Source organism: Passer domesticus, chromosome 11 (assembly GCF_036417665.1).
Source record: "Passer domesticus isolate bPasDom1 chromosome 11, bPasDom1.hap1, whole genome shotgun sequence".
NCBI classification, from domain to species: domain Eukaryota; kingdom Metazoa; phylum Chordata; class Aves; order Passeriformes; family Passeridae; genus Passer; species Passer domesticus.
In genome coordinates, this window is record NC_087484.1 from 31,309,659 (window position 1) to 31,328,679 (window position 19,021).

The following is a 19,021-nucleotide window of genomic DNA, read 5'->3' on the forward strand; positions in this document are numbered from 1 at the left end:
GATAAATGCAACGCTCCACCTTTCCCCAAAAGGCAACTGATAACACTTCCTCTCTACCAACATTTGGAAAATGCATGAACAACAAATTAACAAAGGCTTTCAGCTCTCTCTTCTTAACAGAAATATTTTCTAACAGAACAGAAGCTCTAATTTGGGTATAAAACACCTTCTCAGTGGGAGAAAGTTTGTTTCCCATTGTTCTCACCGCTTAAATTGCTCTTTTCTGAGGTAAAGCACAAAACAGAATGTAAAAAACACATGCGCAACGCTCACCCCCACCCCCCCAGGATAACATGCAGCACCCTGCTGCAAACTCACCACACCAGAACAATAGTGACACGCTGCTTGCGAAAAGTCCTCAGAAAAGGCTGGTGAAGCACAGTGATCCATCAGCTTGTGGAATACCTGCTCTCTCAGGTCGCCTTGTAAACTCACAAACGTCCAGTTGTCACTGCAGCCTCGGGGAGATGGCTTCCTTTAAGGAAAGCTTCACTCCCAAAGGGTTGGCTCGGAACAGCGCTTATTTCCCAAAAATTGCTGCTCACAGAATTTCGGTTTTTAGGAGACACTCTCCAGGACAAAGGAGACAGAGTCCAGAGTCCCTGTTCCAGGGCGCCAACTGCCGGGGTCAGGATTATCACCTGCTGTACCCTGGCTAGATGTTTCTCTTCACCAGATAGAAGGAGGGCAGCTCGAGTCCTGGATAATTTCAACTGATTTATTACAGGGTCCAAAAAGGATAGGAATACATGGAGGGTAGGCTGAGGAACAGACGGTGAGTTGAAGGGACAGCAGGGATGGATAACAACCAGCAGAAGGACACCAGGGCGAGTGCCAGGTCTTTCAGGAAAGTTACAGATTTTGGGCACAGCTACATGGAGAGGGGTGGGAGGGGAAAAGTTTTCACAGGAGTAAATAATGAAAGATACAAAGGGTAGAGGATGAGTGGGATGGGAAAGGGAGTACAGCATTTGAACCATGGGAAAGGAATGAATTTTCCCTGACTTAGACAACGGTGCTTTCCCAGGGCATTCCTGACATAGTTTTCTCACCCCTGACCCACACACAAGGTACCCTTAAGTATCTGTTAAGAAACATTCCAATTTTTCTATTTGCTACTTTGTTAAGGTTACTGGGTGTGACTTTGTATATTCAGCACCAGTCATATACCATTTATTAAATCAAACTACACAACATACAACAAGTTTCCACCCACACCCTTTGGAATGAATTTAACCCTAGTACAACAATGTAACATCAGGATCTAATCAAAATTGTAAAAGAGATTCAAAAGAATGGGCGAAGAAATCTAGTAACTGTCCATCATGACGTAACAGAAAACCAAGGAAAATAAATGCCCAAATGTGCACAAATAACTCCTTTAGCATGTCCTCCTTTTCTTTATAGCTGGTTTTTCCATTGTTCTCTGCTATCTTGTCCTCATCTTTCCACAATTCCTGTGTCTATTCAAGTCCAGCCTGGGACAGTGCACACATTCGCTTTAGTTCTGTAGTGATTTATGCCCAGCCATCCTGCCAACCACACCCATTTCAATGTTGCAACAACCTGACTCTGGGCTGCAGTATGTGAATCACACTCTGCTGTGTGAGCTGGCAGAGCACCAGAGCAGGCACTGAAGAAGGGGCATTCGGTACATTAGTGAAGTGAGTGCTGGAACCTGGGCTAGCTCTTAGAACTCCGGCACTATGGCAGGAGTCGGGAACTGCCTCGCTATGGGGATTTACCAGAGGCAGAACCTTTAGTGCCACTTGCTCTCCAGTGCCAGACACAAGCCACGACAGGGACGAGGCACAGGAGAAAGGAGGAGGATCCTTGTCTTCAGGTTCCGCAAGGAACACCTTAGTCCAGGTGAAGAGAACAGGATGAGAAGCCCCTAGCTGTACTGCCCCCAAGGGGTTTTGTACACATACAAGTCATGGGGTGGATGCAAACAATGAACCAATAGGGAATCCTCAGGAGAGGAGTGAGGGGATTACATCAAGTGTCTGGGGCCAATTGGGGTAGGAGGGTGGAGAGGATGGGTCACAAGGGCCAATGGGGCTTCCAGGGGTAGGGGAATTCCAAAGGGGTGTTGCAGTCAGGGATTGGCCCAAAGGTTCAAGAACCAAGGGGCTGGGTTGCCTTGACAGGCAGGGAAAGAGCTGGAACAAGGGGTGGGGAAGGGCACGAGGGACAGTTTGGAGGGAGGGTAAAACCCACAGGTGAACCAACTCAGGAAAAACATGGGGGCACAACAGATCCCTTAACACTTGAAATGGAATCAATAAAATAAATTTGAACTGCAGCAATCAAGAGCATCTTGAGGGACGCAGCCTGACCAGCAATGTCAGCCGGCAAAATAAAGGTTTTGCTGAGCAATGGCCCTTTGATGAAGCAAAACATTTACAATCAGGGCAGTCCATTCATGCGGACGGGCCCTGGGCTACTCCAGCCACCCCTCCAGAGATATTGCAAAGGGCCTGCAAAGAGGTTGGAGAGCGACCAGGAGCCAGCCCAGAGCTCCCCAGGCCCCTGTGCAGCTTTGGCCATGTCCATTCACATCTGGCTCCCACAGCCTTACCCAACACCCCTGCAGTGCCCAGTTCCCTGTGGCAGAAGGGGATCCCAGCACACCATGGAAATGGTTCTGATCTCTGGCTCCCTTATAGACTGGAATCGTGACATGGGTTTTCAGGAAGTCCTGATGAAGGATGGTTTGAAGTTCCGGGAGGATGCTGGAGGCAAGTTTTCATTCTGCCTTTCCTGAGTGAATAATCAGGATCAATTCAACAAAAGCTCACTTATAAACCATTTCCCTTAATATAATCTTAAGATTGAAAGATTCTGGAAACCTTGCCCTGCTCCCTTCTGGAGCCCTGAGAGGTCCCACAGGATCACTGTCAGTGGGAGGAAGGAGCATTTAGCTTTCAGTCTTCTTCCCGTGTGCAATGCCAGTGTGTCCTTCCGTGTGCTCTGTGCAGTCACAGAGAGGAGCAGAGAGGGAAGGGGCCGGGGCCAGGGCTGTGCCCCAGGGCTGAGCCTTGTGAGCAGCCTGAGGATCTCCTGCAGTGCCACAGGAGCTCTTCTGTCCTGCCTTTCTTTGCAGCTGAACCTGCTGGTGAAGGCCCCACATCCAGGACTGAGGCTCTGGGATATGCTGAGGGTAGGTCAAGGCCTTTCCCCTAGGAGAGCTGCCAGCTCAGAGCCCAAAGCTGGGCCAGGGAGGCCACGCTGCAGGTGCCTGCACAGAACCATGCACGTGTGTGCCCTCGCCCTGCACGATCCCCTCACCGCTCCTGCGGCTCAGTGGTGCCCGTACAGATCAGCAGAGATGGCAGAAGCTTCTGTGGCTGTTGAGTTACAGGTGTGTCTGCAGGGAGGACTTTCATACGTCCTTTGGTGGTTATTGCTGACAAGCTCAGCTCCCATCACAGGGGTGAATATTGTGTCCCTGCTGATCGCACAGGCTGAGCCCTGCTTTTGTAGGATCCATTCCTGGGAAATGGAAATATTTTTCTCTAAGTTCCTCTGACAGGGAATATCCAAGACACAAGAGACAAGATATCCCTGGAACCATCCAAACAGATGAGGCAAGTGCTGAAGGAAATGCTACAGGGAGGACAAGGTGGGTGCATTTGCCTCATGCTTCCCCTGGGACTCAGCAGCCTGGGGCTTTGGCTGCACATCTGGACACATTATTCCCGGAACAGCAGGAAGGGATCCATGGCCCATTCCCAGTAAGGAATGTTTCCATCTGATCCAGCAGCATCTTTTCCATTCTCCAGAAATTAAAGGAAAGCCTGTACAGAATGAAGCATTTCCCGGAGGAAGCAGTGGTTCTGTGCCATCCTCTGCTGCAGGAAGGAAGGCCGTGCCAGGTACAGGCACAGGAGGTAATTGCTGTGCCTCTGGGCCTGAGCCCTGCTGAGGCTTGAGCTGCCGTCTCTACTGCTTGGCAGTGCAGGCACAGCCTGGACTAGAGCGGCACAGCCCAGGGGTATTATCCCGAGCGGGCTCAGGGCACTCGGGTACTGAGCAGTCCTGCTGGGGTCCCTCCATGGGAGACATGTCCTAAAACCTGGCAGCGACTGCACGGGGTGCCCACGGTGGGGAAAGGACAGAGGGGGAGAGCAAGGCTCCAGTGTGTCCTGAGAGGGCCTGGCTGTTTGCCCTTGGGATCTGGGAGCTCTCCCAGCAGAAGGAGGGCAGGAGGGACAGAGGGAGGGAGGGAGGGATAGCTGTGGCACTGCCTGCTGCAGTTTGCCCCAGGGCTTTTGTGAGGATTTCTTCTGTGTGTGAGGGAGAGAGCCTCAGAGCCCTGCACTGCTCAAGCCAGCCCTCCCAGGGATGTTGCTGAGGGCAGGGAAACAGTGTGGAGGGTAATCAGGAGCCAGCCCAGAGCTCCCCAGGCCCCTGTGCAGCTTTGGCCATGTCCATTCACATCTGGCTCCCACGGCCTTACCCGAACCCCTGCCAGTGCCCAGTTCCCTGTGGCAGAAGGGGATCCCAGCACACGCTGGAAAATATTCTCAATTGTGCTCCATTCTAGATGAGGTTGCTGGGAAGGCTTCTCCATTAGCTTGGATGAATAAAGTTTCCAAGCCCTTGGAGCCTCCTTCAGGTATGTTCTCAGTGTGCCACCAAGGAAGAATTGTAGACAAGCGGGCAGGAACCAGGTGACAGAACCGTCTGTGGCTGTTGTGCTACAGATGTGTCTACAGGGAGGACTTCTCCAGCTCCTACCTTGGATGCTGCACTCAAGCCCAGCTCCCATCACCGGGGTGAGTAGTGTGTCCCTGCTGACCGCACAGGCTGAGCCTGCTTTAGTAGGATCCATTCCTGAGAAATGGAAATATTTTTCTCTAAGGTTCTCCGACCAGGAAGATTTTAGACACAGCAGATAAGATATCCCTGGAACCATCCAAACAGATGAGGCAAGAGCTGAAGGAACTCCTGCAGACAAGACAGGGTGGGTGCATTTGCCTTATGCTTGCCCTGGATCTCAGCAGCCGGGGGCTTTGGCTGCACATCTGGACACACCGTGCCTGGCACAGCAGGAAGGGATCCATGGCAGCCTTGCTGCCCCGCTGCTGCTTTCACGCCCTGCAGGGCTGTTTCCCAGCCTGGCCTGGCTGCAGCTTCTGCCCAGCCTCTGCAGGAAGGCATTTGGCATCAGCTGACTGGCAGCCCAAACTCTAACACACCCTGAGATCCCCCACAATATCCAGCCCTGCAGATTAGGAAAAGGGTGTCTCTTTGTAGGTGGAAGTGGTCTAATCATGCCACCGTAACCTGCCCATATTCCTGCTCCATAAATTTCAAAAATATTACCTCTGATACCACCGCCCAACTGGGAACAGCTCCATGTGATGCAGCTGTCTCCCTTCTTTTGTCAAGAGGTGGACATAGTGCTTCAGTGGAAGGTGCCATTTCCTGAAGGAAGCACTCCATCTTCGGTGCCAGCCCCTGCTGCAGGAAAGAAGGCAAAGCCAGACACGGGCACAGGCACAGCAGGAAATTGCTGTGCCGGGCTCAGCCCTGGCCGGGGCTGTGTGGCAGCAGCTCTTCCCCCAGGGAAGGCCCTTGCCCGGCCCGGCAGCAGCCAAAGCTGGAGGTGCCTCGGCTTCCAGGCCTCTGGAGCTGGTTCAGAGCCCCGGGGAAACGGGACTGGTGCAGCAACGTCCCTCGCGCTGCAGCTGCTGCAGAGCTGGCCCTGAGTGCCCAGAGGCCCAAGGCACAGGAGCAGCCCCGAGCGGGAGCCCTGCCGCCAGCCCAGGGCCAGAGCCAGCCCTGGCTCCCGACTGGGCAGGGGCTGCGCTGGGTCCTGACAGGGCCTGAGCCTGTCCCCTGGGGCTGGGGGAGCTGTCACGGGGCAGGGAGGGCCAGGGGTGGCAGTGGCTGCTCAGGGATGGCTTTGGCCCGTGTCCCTGGCAGCAGCCACTGCCCAAGCAGCTGCGCTGCCCCCGGGCTCTCCTCCCGGCCTGCTGGGCTTTGTTGGCTGGCACAGCCTGTGCCAAGGGCCAGCAAGGTGCCTGCAGGCCCCAGCTCTGGGGGAAACAGAGAATGTCCTGCCTGTATCCACCGTGCTGCCAGCTCAGCAGTGCAGCACAGCACGGGCTCACGCTCCCCATCGCTCCCACAGATGCAGGCAGCACCACAAGACCTGTTCCCAATGCCCAGGATGGCCTCAGAAGGGGTTTCTGTCAGGGAACAGGCTGCTGGCTAGTGTTACTGGCTGGCGTGGGTTTTTTTGAAGCTTATTTTCATGTTGTGATTCTTTGGAATCTGGTATTCGTGGAACAGAAAACAGTGAGTGTTTTGTTGCTCTCCCCCTCCAAAAGCTTCTTTTGAAAGCCTAGTGTGGACAGGGAACATTCCCATTGAGGCTGCAGTGGAGTTGTGGCCTGTCCATGATTGTCCAAATAACTCTGCTGAGGGTTGTGCTGCTGCCCAGTGCTTCCATTGGCCTCTCAACTGCTGGGCCTTGTCCTGGGGGCCCCGCTGGGGCTGCAGCCAGTGCTGGCTCCCACTGAGGCTGCCTGGCCAAGAGCAGCCCCAGGGGCACGGGGCAGAGGCAGAGGGAGGTGGGGAGGAGAAAGAGCAGGGCCGAGGTTGCTCTTGAAAGGCAGAGGCGCTCTGGGGCCCGCTCCTGGCCAGGGACCCTGCCCAGAGCCGTGCCCTGCTGGCCGGGGCCTTGAGGGGCAGCTGTCCAGCTGGGCCCAGCTGTGCCAGCAGCTCCAGCCGTGCTGGGGAGCCTTGCCAGCTCTGGGCCCTGCTGTGCACGAGGGTCCCTGTGTGCCACTGGCAGCTGGGGCCTCAGCCACCTCCTCTCTGCACAGGAGCACCTCTGGACAGCAGTTGGAAGACGGTGGCTGCACCTCACACCCAGACAGCGTGAGCAGCTCCTCCAGCAGCAGGAACGGCCTGGACAGCCCTCTCAAGTGTTCTGTGAAGAGGACCCCAGAACAACCAACTACGAGGAAGCCTCTTATTGCCCCATAGATCCCACTGCCACCTGCTCTCCCCATGGGCCTCCCCAAGCTGCCTTCATCCCTTTTTTTCTCTCCATCTGTCCCATCCCAGCCAACCCGAGTTCCTCCAGAGACACCAGGACCAGCCCAGCACCTTCCAGCCCTTCCTGAGACCAACACATCCCTTCCTCTGCTCCTGAGCCCCCTGGCCTTGCCCTCTAAGAAACACTGAAGGTGACACCCCACCTCACCAGCCCCCACCCTCCCCCGCTTGCAGAGTAGGCAACGGCCCATTCCTGTGTTCAAATAAAGAGATGGATCTGTGTTGTGGTTTGAACTCAAAACCAGTGAGAGACTCCAAGTCAGAAATACAATTTATTAGGAAAAGTGAAAAAAACCAAAATACATGCAATAATACAAAAGGAAAACCACTGACTGGGTCAGAATACAACCTGACACCCTGCTAGTTAGGGTGGTGGTAGCAGTCCAGATGAAATAGACTTGTGGCAGTGGTGATCCTGTAGAAACAATCTGGTAGCTCTCATCCTCTGGAAAAGCATTGGGTAAGGGCGACGGTTCCTCTGGGAATCCAGTGGAAAGACTGCTTGTTGTGTCCCAAATCCCAGATTATATCCAGCTGGGGATGCTTAGCTCCTCCCCCATGGGCAGAGCATCTCACAGTGGGCTGATATCATTCTACCTCATGCTGTGGGTCCTTGATTAGCCATTAAACAGAAATGGCTCTGGGAGGGAGTTATCTCTGACTCATGTGGCAAGACATTGATGGGACCATTAACAGGAGATAAGGAAGAAACAATGCCCCTCCTGGTTTCAGCAGCTCTTGAGGATGGGATTAGAATACATCTTTACACTGCAACCTAGGACAAGCGTTCACCCCAGTGTCCAGGTGGCAGCAGCAGCAGCAGCAAAGCCCACCCAGCCCCAGCACTGACTGAGCTCCATGCCCAGGAGGAGCCGTGGATGCCCACGGTGTGGGCAGGCAGAAGCCAGGCAGGCGCTGCTTTTGAAATGGAGGTTTTGGGGGGTTCAATTAAGTTAGCAATATGGACTAAGCATTTAAATTTTAAATTGTAGAATTATGTGTTGAATTTTAACCTTTTACTTAAGAAAACTCTGCCATGGTTTAGAGAGCATAGGAAAATGCAAATTTCTGAAGCTTCTTGCTATGAAGGACAATACCAGCATAATAAATTGGGCAGGAGATCTTTCTCCTTTTTAATGCCTTTATTTAAAAAATTCAGCTCAGGCTGGGGAGAAACGACAGGTCGCCTGCACCCCTGCTGCTCCCAGGAGTGGCACGGAGGAGGAGGATGATGTAGCTGTGTCCGCTGGTATGCAGGCAGAGCTGGGGCTTCCGTCCTCGAGGGAGTAGTGGGAATTCTGCTTTTTTGGTCTAACATTCCAGGTCCTCTTTCTAGCTGACATCCTTTCAGGTTAGGGTGAGGAATAAAAAGGATCTTAGCAATACTAAGGATTCAGTTCCTCACCTTTAGACATTACTTAGGTTTCTTAATTCCATGTTGGCTTGTTGTTTTTAGGGTTTTCTTCCTGGAAAATTGCAAAGTGTGGTGAAATGCATTCTCATCTGCATACTAGCTCTGATGTCACCCCCTCCACCCTGCTACCTGCAGGCTCCTGGGAAGCAGCAGGGGGACAATTGCGCTTGATTTCTAACCATTAACAGGTAATTGAAGAAAAACTATTAACAAGGGGTGATTGCAACATGAAGCTATCAACAACAAACAGTCAACACTTCAACCCTCAACAACTGGCCCAACCTGTTTATCTTTGCAGCCTTAAAAAAAATGGATAATTTGTTGGGGCAAACACCCCAGGTGTGCAGACACGAGGCTTGACTCCATTTCAGAAGGCTGATTTATTATATATTCTATTAAAATACAATATTAAAACTATACTAAAAGAACAGAGAGGAAAAAATGACCAGAAGGCTACAAAGAAGAAGAATAGAATAGAATGCATAACAAAAATCTTGTGACTGCTCACAGGCTCAACACAGTTGGCTGTGATTGGTCATCAAGTGAAAACAATCCACATGGACCAAATGGAAGATGCACCTGTTGCATTCCACAGCAGCAGATAGTTATTGTTTACATTTCTTTCCTGAGGCCCTCAGCTCCTCAGGAGGGGAAAAATCCCAGGAACAGGTTTTTAATAAAATATCATAGCTACAGATGACTTTTTTACTCATAACACCAGGAGAAGACCCGAGAATGCAAGAAGCCTAGACTAAGGAGCTCCTCTGTCTCCAAGCTGATCAAAACCAACAGACGTACTCAGATAAGCACCAAGGGACCACAGCACACACAGAAATGAGAAAAGTTCAAAAGTTCAGTCATGAGGAAGACCACAGCCTTCGGCCTCAGAGACCACCAAAGACCCCCGTGTGACCACCACAGGAAACATCGCGTGCCCAGAAGGGTGTGGATCTCATCGCCATGTGAGGGGAGGACAGGCGGGGCCAGGGGTTGAATGTGCATGAAGAGATTGTGTAATGCATTGCATATGGAACATGTTTGTGAACAAAGATGTGGCTCAGACCAGGGCTCGGGGCACAAGTTTTCATGAGAGCCATCTCGCTTGTGCCGGGCCCTGACATGCATACCTACTTCATAACTACATCAGGTTGTGGAGTGTTGCTACAGGACATGAAATAAAACAACGCAGACACGCATCTCTCCGTGTAAAAAAGAGGGGAGTTGAATTTCTGACTCCAACATTTACAGATTTCCAAAAGTGACAGTGGATTGGAGGGTGAAAGTGCCACCTCTCCAATGACACTGGACAAACCAACAGTCCATCAAAGTTCTCCTCCTGCAGAAAAGAATGCATAACAATACGTTATTTGCATAAAGTGCATGAGAAAGTTTGTTACAAGAATGTAAACATCAGAAGGCTTAGAAGAACTTGTCCTAGGTTGAGGTTATGATGCGTCCATCCCCAGTCCTGTGTTCTGTTAATGCAGGATATTACATACTGTGCCTTCACGACTGGCTCTGAAGAGCAAGGTTTGTTTTGGTTTGTTATCAGCCTGCTCCCGCACGGCTGGCAGGACAGACAGACGGCGCAGTACATAGTGCAGCTTTTGCTTTTTGCTTTGCTTTCTCTTGCTTGCTTTGCTCTTGCTTCTGCTCTGCTCCCGCTTTGCTTTTGCTTTTTGGCTTCTGCTTGTTAGTCAGTTTAGCTAAGCAGTCCAGATTTTTCCCTGGACTGTTTTTCCTTTCCCTTTTTAGGGCCACTCACACCTGCTCCAGACTGGGACCTGGGAAACACCGAGAGTTTGCATCCTGTGGCTGCAGCAGCTATCCCCAGCGCCGGAGGGGGCGACAACAGAGCCACCACTCCCAGGAAAGACTTTCTGAATTTGTCATCCTTTTCAGATCAATGAAAGCACTGTCATCTGGTATTGTTCATTTTGTGTGCCGGGGGTGTTTTGCCGGTCAAATAAACAGGTTCTTTCCACTTCTCTCCAAGGAATCCTTCCCGAACCGCTGGGGGGAAGGGGCCATGTGGGGTTGCTTTCTGGGGGGGCCCCTTTGGAGGTTTTCTCCCAGACTGACCCTAATCCAGGACAGAACATTAAAAACCAGGGCGACAGTGGAGTCTATTTATTCTGCATATGGCTTCACTGTGACCAGCGGTGGGACCCCGAGGGGATGGGGCAGCCCATGCTGAGCGTCCCTGGGCTGAGGGACATTTGCTTCCGTGGGATCATCTGGGCCCAGACCTCCTCCAGTGCCATGCCCAGGAAAAGAGGGAAGCCATCAAGAGTATCTCCAGGGACACAGCCTGACCGTCAATGTCAGCAGGCAAAACAAAGCTCCTCCCTAATTAACACACACTTGATAGGACCTAATTGTTGGAGCATCACCAATCCAGGGTGCTGCACAGGGTCTGCTGCTCTCAGCGAGGGCCAGAAGGAAGGGAAGGGAAGGGAAGGGAAGGGAAGGGAAGGGAAGGGAAGGGAAGGGAAGGGAAGGGAAGGGAAGGGAAGGGAAGGGAAGGGAAGGGAAGGGAAGGGAAGGGAAGGGAAGGGAAGGGAAGGGAAGGGAAGGGAAGGGAAGGGAAGGGAAGGGAAGGGAAGGGAAGGGCTGTGTGGCCTCGGGGTCCGACATGGCTGGTGAGCAGCCCCAGAGACACAAAAACCCAGGTGCAATCAGGCTTGATTTCCAGGTCAAAACACTCGGCGTAGCTGGCCTGGACTTCCCTGTAGGGCATGTGGGGGCTTTGGAGTTCCCCTAAGGTGCACGAGGGGCTGGGGTCCCTCGTGACACACCCAGGGATATTTTAGGTTTCCTCTGAGGCATGGAGGGCACTGGGGTCCACTTCAAGTCGTGCAAGGGATTTGGAATCCTGTGTGAGGCATGCAGAGGGTTTGGGATCTCTCCCAAAGTGTGCAGGGTGCTGGGATCTCTCCTGAGGCACATGTCGGGGTTCTGGGGTCTCATTTCACATGTAGAAAGGGCTGTGGATGCTCATAAGCGTGCAGGTGCTTTGTGTCCCTCCTGCTGCGCGCAGTGGGGCTGGAGTGTGTGCTGAGGCACGCAGGGGACGGGGACCTCCGGCAGTCCCTCCCGGGCCCGTGCAGCTCGGGGCTGCCACGGCCCAGGGCCAGCCGCCGTGCCGGGATGGCGGTGGAGAGGCACCGAGGCGGAGCTGCCCCGCCGGGTCACGCTGCACCGGCACGGCACGGGCGGTGCTGAGCGCCGGGCAGGCGGCACCGCCAGCCCAGGGGCCACAGCCCCGGCCCTGCCTCTTTTGGGGCCGGGCACAGACAGCCTCGCGGGACGGGCACCGCTCAGCGCCTGAGGGGATGGAACAGATGCCAGAGGAGCCCCAGGAGCCCTGGACAGGGCCCTGGCGTTGCCCGCCTGGCTCTCCCGGGCCTGTGGCCATCCCGGGCAGCAGGGGCTCGCTCTGGGCAGTGCTCTCCCCAGCCAGCGGGGCTCCGGGCCAGCACCCGGCTCCTGCCACTGCCCTGAGAATGCTGAGGGGCTTTCGGGGCAGAACTGAACTTGACAGGGACAGAATTCATAGGAGACTTGTTTTGGCCTTTTACAAGGTTAACTGAGAAACAACTTAAAATCCCAGGCTAAATCGTCTGCTTTAACGCGTGGGGATTCCTTCAAGACCCTTCGTAACTCCCGTGGTGCCGGGCCGGGCCGCGTCCCAGCGAGCACCAACACCAGCAGCTCGATGTATGCAGCATGGTTGGCACCAGGGAAACGAGTCAGTATCCCTACAGCTGCCCGCTCTGCCTGCAGGGCTGTCACGCAACAGCAATGTTCCAGAAGGAACAGGTATTTTTACATCCTCAGGACCGTGTGATCTTTGGTCCTGGTGGTGGATCAGAGAGAAAAGCTGAAAGTGACAGACTGAACTTGACTCTAGGAGAGGGATGCCTCAGCAGAGGGTCTGGGGACCTGTGGTGCCAGCCAGTGGCCCGGCACTCGGACACAGCAGGAAGACCCCAGACTATCACACTTCACCTGGGAAGGTAGAAAAGCTCAGGGGTTCTTTGTTCAAGGTCCCCCAGAGGCACCAGCTGAAGCTGCCACAGTTCCACCTTGATAAAATTGTTTAAAAAGATCCAGAGGTCTGACACTCTGCTGTGGAGGACATTCCACAGGCCATATTTGCCCAATTATCCAATTAAAAAAAAACCAAAAAATCAAACAAAAACAACCAAACAAAATTAAATAAAACAGCGATTTGAATTATGTAGCTTAATATATATACAATTAAATACACTCAAAATATTGACAATATAATTTGCTGTAAATAACGAATAATTTGGTCCTGATAATAGCGTATAAGCAAAAATAACCTTGCGGGTTATGCGTGGAGTACGGAGTGCAGGGCTTTTGGACCCCTGTCACCTCACGTACTAGCTTGTCAAGCCAAAATTCCCCTTTTTATGCTGTATGTCATTACCATCTCCTCCCACTTTCGATTCCTCACACTTGTATCACCGCCTTCATCATCACCTTCACCAAGCATGCTCCACCATTCTTTTAGGAGATTGTAATGTCGTTGTCGAGGCGGTCACGACACAAAGCAGGGATCACAAGCAGTTTCAGATGGCAACACTTTATTATTGAACATGGCTGACCTTTTATACACTTTTTAATTGTTTATGCTTCTTCTACCCTAACTATTGGATACAATAAATCAACATAACACCATTGGTGAAAAGTTACAGTGACTTAACTAACTTTCTAAATATACTTCATGCAGCTGCGAAGTTCTTATCTTTCTTCAGTCCCTCAATTCTCTTGGTCTCCTTGGTTACAGCCTTGGAGAGAGGTCCTTATCAGCTTCTTCTTTCTTCTCAGCTTCTTCTTGCTCCTTTAGCTAACAGGCCCGCTGTTAGCCCCTTCCACAATTCCCCCTTTTTGTTTTTAAACACAGCTGCTATGGATTTTTGCAGGGCCCTTTGCAAAAATCCAAGCAGAGAGGGGAAACACAAAACAACAATCACAACCATCAACAAAATCAACATTCCCATTCTTAATACAATCATTCCTGTCTTTCATCCATCTATAGGTGCTTTAAAATTTCCTAACTACTTTATCCCATAAAGCCGTGAACTATAACCACCCCAAAGTGCTCAAAAGGAGCTGCAGGAATACTAGAAAAAAGGTTCCAAAAACCTGCATTGTCTCGGTCAGCCTAAACCAAAACTACACCCTTTAATTACTATGAAAGCACATGAAGAGCAATGAAATGCATATCCTGACTTATATCTAGATATAGCCTTAGCCAGTGTCATCCGCACGTTCTGCTTCAGCTGCGGAGCCATCCGTCTTGTCCCTGCCTGCTCGCTCCAGATAAGGTTTGACACAGCGAGCAGGAACCCATCGAGGACCATTATCTGTTAAAACACAAGCATAACCTCTTCCCCAGGTTATTAATTCCACTGGGCCAGACCACATGCCAGTAATTAAATCCTTGACCCATACCTTAACATTTCTACGGAGATCTGGTTGCCTAGCATTCAAAGAAGAAAAATGGTAAAAAATTGGAGATAACTGTGAGTCAGGTAGGGGACGCAAGAAGTTTAACACATAAACAGCTTTATCTAATCTCACTTGAGGTGATTCCTGTTGCATTCCCCCTTTTTGTTTTTGAACCTGACGTTTAAGAAGACCGTGAGCTCTTTCAATAATTGCTTGGCCTGTGGGGACATGTGGAATACCTGTTGAATGTTCAATGCCCCAAGCACGAAAGAATGCTTGCATTTTTTGTGAAACATATGCTGGGCCATTATCTGTTTTTATGTGACACGGAACACCTAGAAAAGAAAAAGCGTGATAAAAATGACGAATAGCATCACGAGTTTTTTCTCCTGTGAATGCTGAAGCAATCATTGCATGAGAAAAGGTATCAACCGTAACATGGACATACTTAAAGCGACCAAATTCTGGCATTTTCGTAACATCCGTCTGCCATTCCTCTAAAGCGGAAAGACCTCTAGGGTTGGTACCATAATACTGAGTGACATGAGTCATGTGACAGTCAGGACAGGAAGAAAGAATTGATCTCGCTTCACCAGGAGACAATTTAAATTGCTGCTGTAAAGCTCGAGCACTTTGATGAAAAAATTGATGAGACAAAATTGCCTGCTGCAACACATTAGGTATGGTTTTGATTGCAGCAGCAGCTACTAGAGAATCTACATAGGCATTGCCTTCAACAAAAAATCCTGGTAACGATGTGTGGCTGCGAACATGCATGATAAAGTAAGGATGTTTTCGAGCACCAATGACTGTCCATAACTTCATTAACATGGTAAACAATGGTTTCTCTTGGATATTATACAACACTGCTTGATCTAACTGCTTAACCAAATTGGCAACATAGATAGAATCAGTGACTATATTTAGAGAATCAGGAAATAAAGTGAAAGCCAAAAGAACAGCACAGAGTTCAACCAATTGAGGAGATCCCTGCTGAATCATTGTCTCATATTCCCAGTGGTCATCCTTTTTCCAAGCTACAGCTGCTTTTCCGGTTTTCCCGGATCCATCCGTAAAAACCGTTACACCTTCCACTGGAACAGGAGAACAAATTTGTTTTCCTTCAAAAGGAATCTCCTTGGTCAGTTTTAAAATTGGATGAGAAGGTAAATGGTATTTTATTTGGCCTGTAAAAGAAGACAAGGCAGACTGCAATTCATGATTATTTTGAAAGCACCATTCAAAATACCACTGTTGCACAGGTATCACAATGGTCACAGGGTCGTGTCCCAAAATTTCATGACAACGCCTGCGGCCCTTGATGATAATATCTGCAAAAAGCTCATAAAGTCCTGGAGCTGTTTTCCGAGATCTGAAAGACAAAAATATCCATTCCAAAATATGCAGTTGATCTTCCCAATTATCACTCCATTGACACAGTATTCCACATGGTATTTCATGGTCTCTCAAAATAAACAATTGGACACCAACAGAGGTATCTATTGATTACACGTATTAATTACATTACCTCAGAGGAATTAATACTATATTGAGCTACCTTCGACTGGAGATCTTGTACAACTCTAGGCAAAGACATGATGACTGTCATCCTGCCTTGTTCCAGGAGCTGCTTTAAAAACTGGAAAAGCCATAGGGTTAGTACAGGCAGCAATTACATCAGCACTCTTCTCCTGAGGTACTTTTGGAGGACCTAATCTTTCCATTATGTCCCAATTATTTTCTTCAACTGCTTTTTTTCTAACAAATTCCCAAAACTCCTGAGGATGTCGAGGAAGCACAGTTACTTGACATGGAGGCAAAGTCCATGGGGCAGTAGGGCTAGAGCTATTAAAAGGTAAACTGACAACAGTTCCTTGCCCCAACTCAGGTGTTACTGCGGGTGACTTGTCACTTGATTCGCTGTCACTGCTAGGTAACGGAGGATACGACCTTGCAGATTGTTCATGCAGTTGAAAGCGGAGTGGGGGGGCAGATGGCTGGACTAGAGCAGAGGGAAGCGGGGGGGCAGATGGCTGGGTTTCTCTCTCTGCTAAAGACAGTTCAGCTAGCTGGCGTAGCGGTGTATCGTATACAGGCACCATCGCGAGCTGCTGCGCAGGTGTGAGATACAGAGGTTTAGGAGTCTGATAAGGAGATGCCACAGCAGTTTGCCCAGAAGTTTTGGCAGTTCTCCCAGAAGCTTTGGCAGCTTTCCCAGAAGTTTTGGCAGCTTTCCCAGAAGCTTTGGCATCCAGCCCAGAAGCTCTGGCAGCTTTCCCGGAAGCTTTGGCAGCCGGCCTAGAAACTCTGGCAGCTTTCCCGGAAGCCTTGGTAGCCTGCCTGGCAACTTCCACAGCACCTGCACCTTCTTCAAGGACAGTTTCAGCAAGTTCCCCATCAGAGGCCCCGTCTGCCTCATCCCCCCCGTCAGTTTCTATTGTCAACCCCGATTCTTCGTCCACATCCCGCTCTGCTTGTTTCTGCTCTGTTTTCCATTGTTTCAATGCCTCAAAGAGCGATCCCCAGGTAACAGCTAAATCGACAACACTTTTATCTCCCGCTCGGATAACTTCCCATAGTCTGTCCCCGACTTTTTTCCATGCCTTAACACTAAATGCTGTACCAGGGTCCGTGCCAAAACCCTGTGATTTAGCCCACAGCAATAAACTTTGAAGGGCATAGTCTGAAGTAAAGATTCCCTTATTTCTTAACAAAACTTTCCATGTAGCCAAAACACTTTCTTCCTCTTTAGATAAATTATTTCCCATTATCGCTAGTTGGTGGCTCACCTAATTCCAGGTGTCTTGATAGGAGAAAATCAGGTCCGGACCTCCCTGTGGCTTTCACCGGCCACTCTCAGCTACACCAACGCCGCCTCCCCCACTACGTCCCAGTGGGTCACGGTTGCCAATTGCTAGGATCCCGAGTATCTCGTTAAGGGTCTTGTATCACGTCAGGGATCACCAAATGTCGTTGTCGAGGCGGTCACGACACAAAGCAGGGATCACAAGCAGTTTCAGATGGCAACACTTTATTATTGAACATGGCTGACCTTTTATACACTTTTTAATTGTTTATGCTTCTTCTACCCTAACTATTGGATACAATAAATCAACATAACACCATTGGTGAAAAGTTACAGTGACTTAACTAACTTTCTAAATATACTTCATGCAGCTGCGAAGTTCTTATCTTTCTTCAGTCCCTCAATTCTCTTGGTCTCCTTGGTTACAGCCTTGGAGAGAGGTCCTTATCAGCTTCTTCTTTCTTCTCAGCTTCTTCTTGCTCCTTTAGCTAACAGGCCCGCTGTTAGCCCCTTCCACATTGTACCACTCTTTGGGGATCTTCTTTGAGGAAGGCCTCTCCTCTTCCTCCATGTCCTGTAGTTCACCTTTTGGATTACACATGCGCACCCAGCTGGTACTGTATAAGCCAATATTGTGTTCTAACATTAAAGCAGTGGATCTCATATAATCAACATTTCCCTGGTGTCCAACCAAATTCTCCTCTATTCCAACTAAATTTAGTCATAGTTATCTCTTGCTTCCTCCTGTTCTGAACATCTGCAGGAGAAGTGGGTGGGAGAGGGGGGAACAACTTTAACTTTTTTATTATTTCCAAATATTACTGTATCAGTATTGATTACTCTTTCAATTTTGTCATCATGAATCATACCTATTTACCATACACAGTTCTCCCCATTTCGGCATTTAGAAGCTTTTGGTTTTACTTTGCACCCAAGAAAATATACCCCCAAATGTGCACAAATAACTCCTTTAGCATGTCCTCATTTTCTTTATAGCTGGTTTTTCCATTGTTCTCTGCTATCTTGTCCTCATCTTTCCACAATTCCTGTGTCTATTCAAGTCCAGCCTGGGACAGTGCACACATTTGCTTTAGTTCTGTAGTGATTTATGCCCAGCCATCCTGCCAACCACACCCATTTCAATGTTGCAACAACCTAACTCTGGGCTGCAGTATGTGAATCACACTCTGCTGTGTAAGATGGCAGAGCACCAGAGCAGGCTCTGAAGAAGGGGCATTCGGTACATTAGTGAAGTGAGTGCTGGAACCTGGGCTAGCTCTTAGAACTCCGGCACTATGGCAGGAGTCGGGAACTGCCTCGCTATGGGGATTTACCAGAGGCAGAACCTTTAGTGCCACTTGCTCTCCAGTGCCAGACACAAGCCACGACAGGGACGAGGCACAGGAGAAAGGAGGAGGATCCTTGTCTTCAGGTTCCGCAAGGAACACCTTAGTCCAGGTGAAGAGAACAGGATGAGAAGCCCCTAGCTGTACTGCCCCCAAGGGGTTTTGTACACATACAAGTCATGGGGTGGATGCAAACAATGAACCAATAGGGAATCCTCAGGAGAGGAGTGAGGGGATTACATCAAGTGTCTGGGGCCAATTGGGGTAGGAGGGTGGAGAGGATGGGTCACAAGGGCCAATGGGGCTTCCAGGGGTAGGGGAATTCCAAAGGGGTGTTGCAGTCAGGGATTGGCCCAAAGGTTCAAGAACCAAGGGGCTGGGTTGCCTTGACAGGCAGGGAAAGAGCTGGAACAAGGGGTGGGGAAGGGCACGAGGGACAGTTTGGAGGGAGGGTAAAACCCACAGGTGAACCAACTCAGGAAAAACATGGGGGCACAACAGATCCCTTAACACTTGAAATGGAATCAATAAAATAAATTTGAACTGCAGCAATCAAGAGCATCTTGAGGGATGCAGCCTGACCAGCAAGGTCAGCAGGCAAAATAAAGGTTTTGCTGAGCAATGGCCCTTTGATGAAGCAAAACATTTACAATCAGGGCAGTCCATTCATGCGGACGGGCGCGCACTCTGGGGGTACAGCTAAGGCCATGAGGTCACAGCAGGGCTCAGGGGTCACAGCAGGCTGAGCTCTCAGCAGGCCCTGATGTCACAGAGGTGCCAGAGGTGCCAGAGCCCCGTGGTTGCACAGCAGCACAAGGAACCAGCAGTCAGTCCCTGAGCACAACTGTTGCGGCAGCAGCGGCGGTGGCAGCAGCGGTGCTGACGTTGGGACAGCGGTGT

General features: G+C 50.4%; 2 long non-coding RNA genes across 3 annotated transcripts; both read right to left on the reverse strand.

The window, feature by feature from the left end:
- Positions 1-3,308: 3,308 nt before the first annotated feature.
- On the reverse strand, positions 3,309-5,492 carry LOC135278648 (uncharacterized). Its single transcript, XR_010346101.1, has 3 exons — positions 5,332-5,492; positions 4,744-4,839; positions 3,309-3,495 (listed from the first exon to the last, which is right to left on the reverse strand). It is a non-coding gene; the product is annotated as an uncharacterized LOC135278648 (long non-coding RNA).
- Positions 5,493-13,084: 7,592 nt separating this feature from the next.
- Positions 13,085-18,816, reverse strand: LOC135278271 (uncharacterized). Of its 2 annotated transcripts, none has more exons than XR_010345814.1 (2): positions 16,759-18,816; positions 13,085-15,596 (listed from the first exon to the last, which is right to left on the reverse strand). It is a non-coding gene; the product is annotated as an uncharacterized LOC135278271 (long non-coding RNA). The 2 variants fall into 2 exon arrangements; XR_010345813.1 differs by having other exon boundaries at positions 13,085-15,608.
- Between the last annotated feature and the right edge of the window lie 205 nt (positions 18,817-19,021).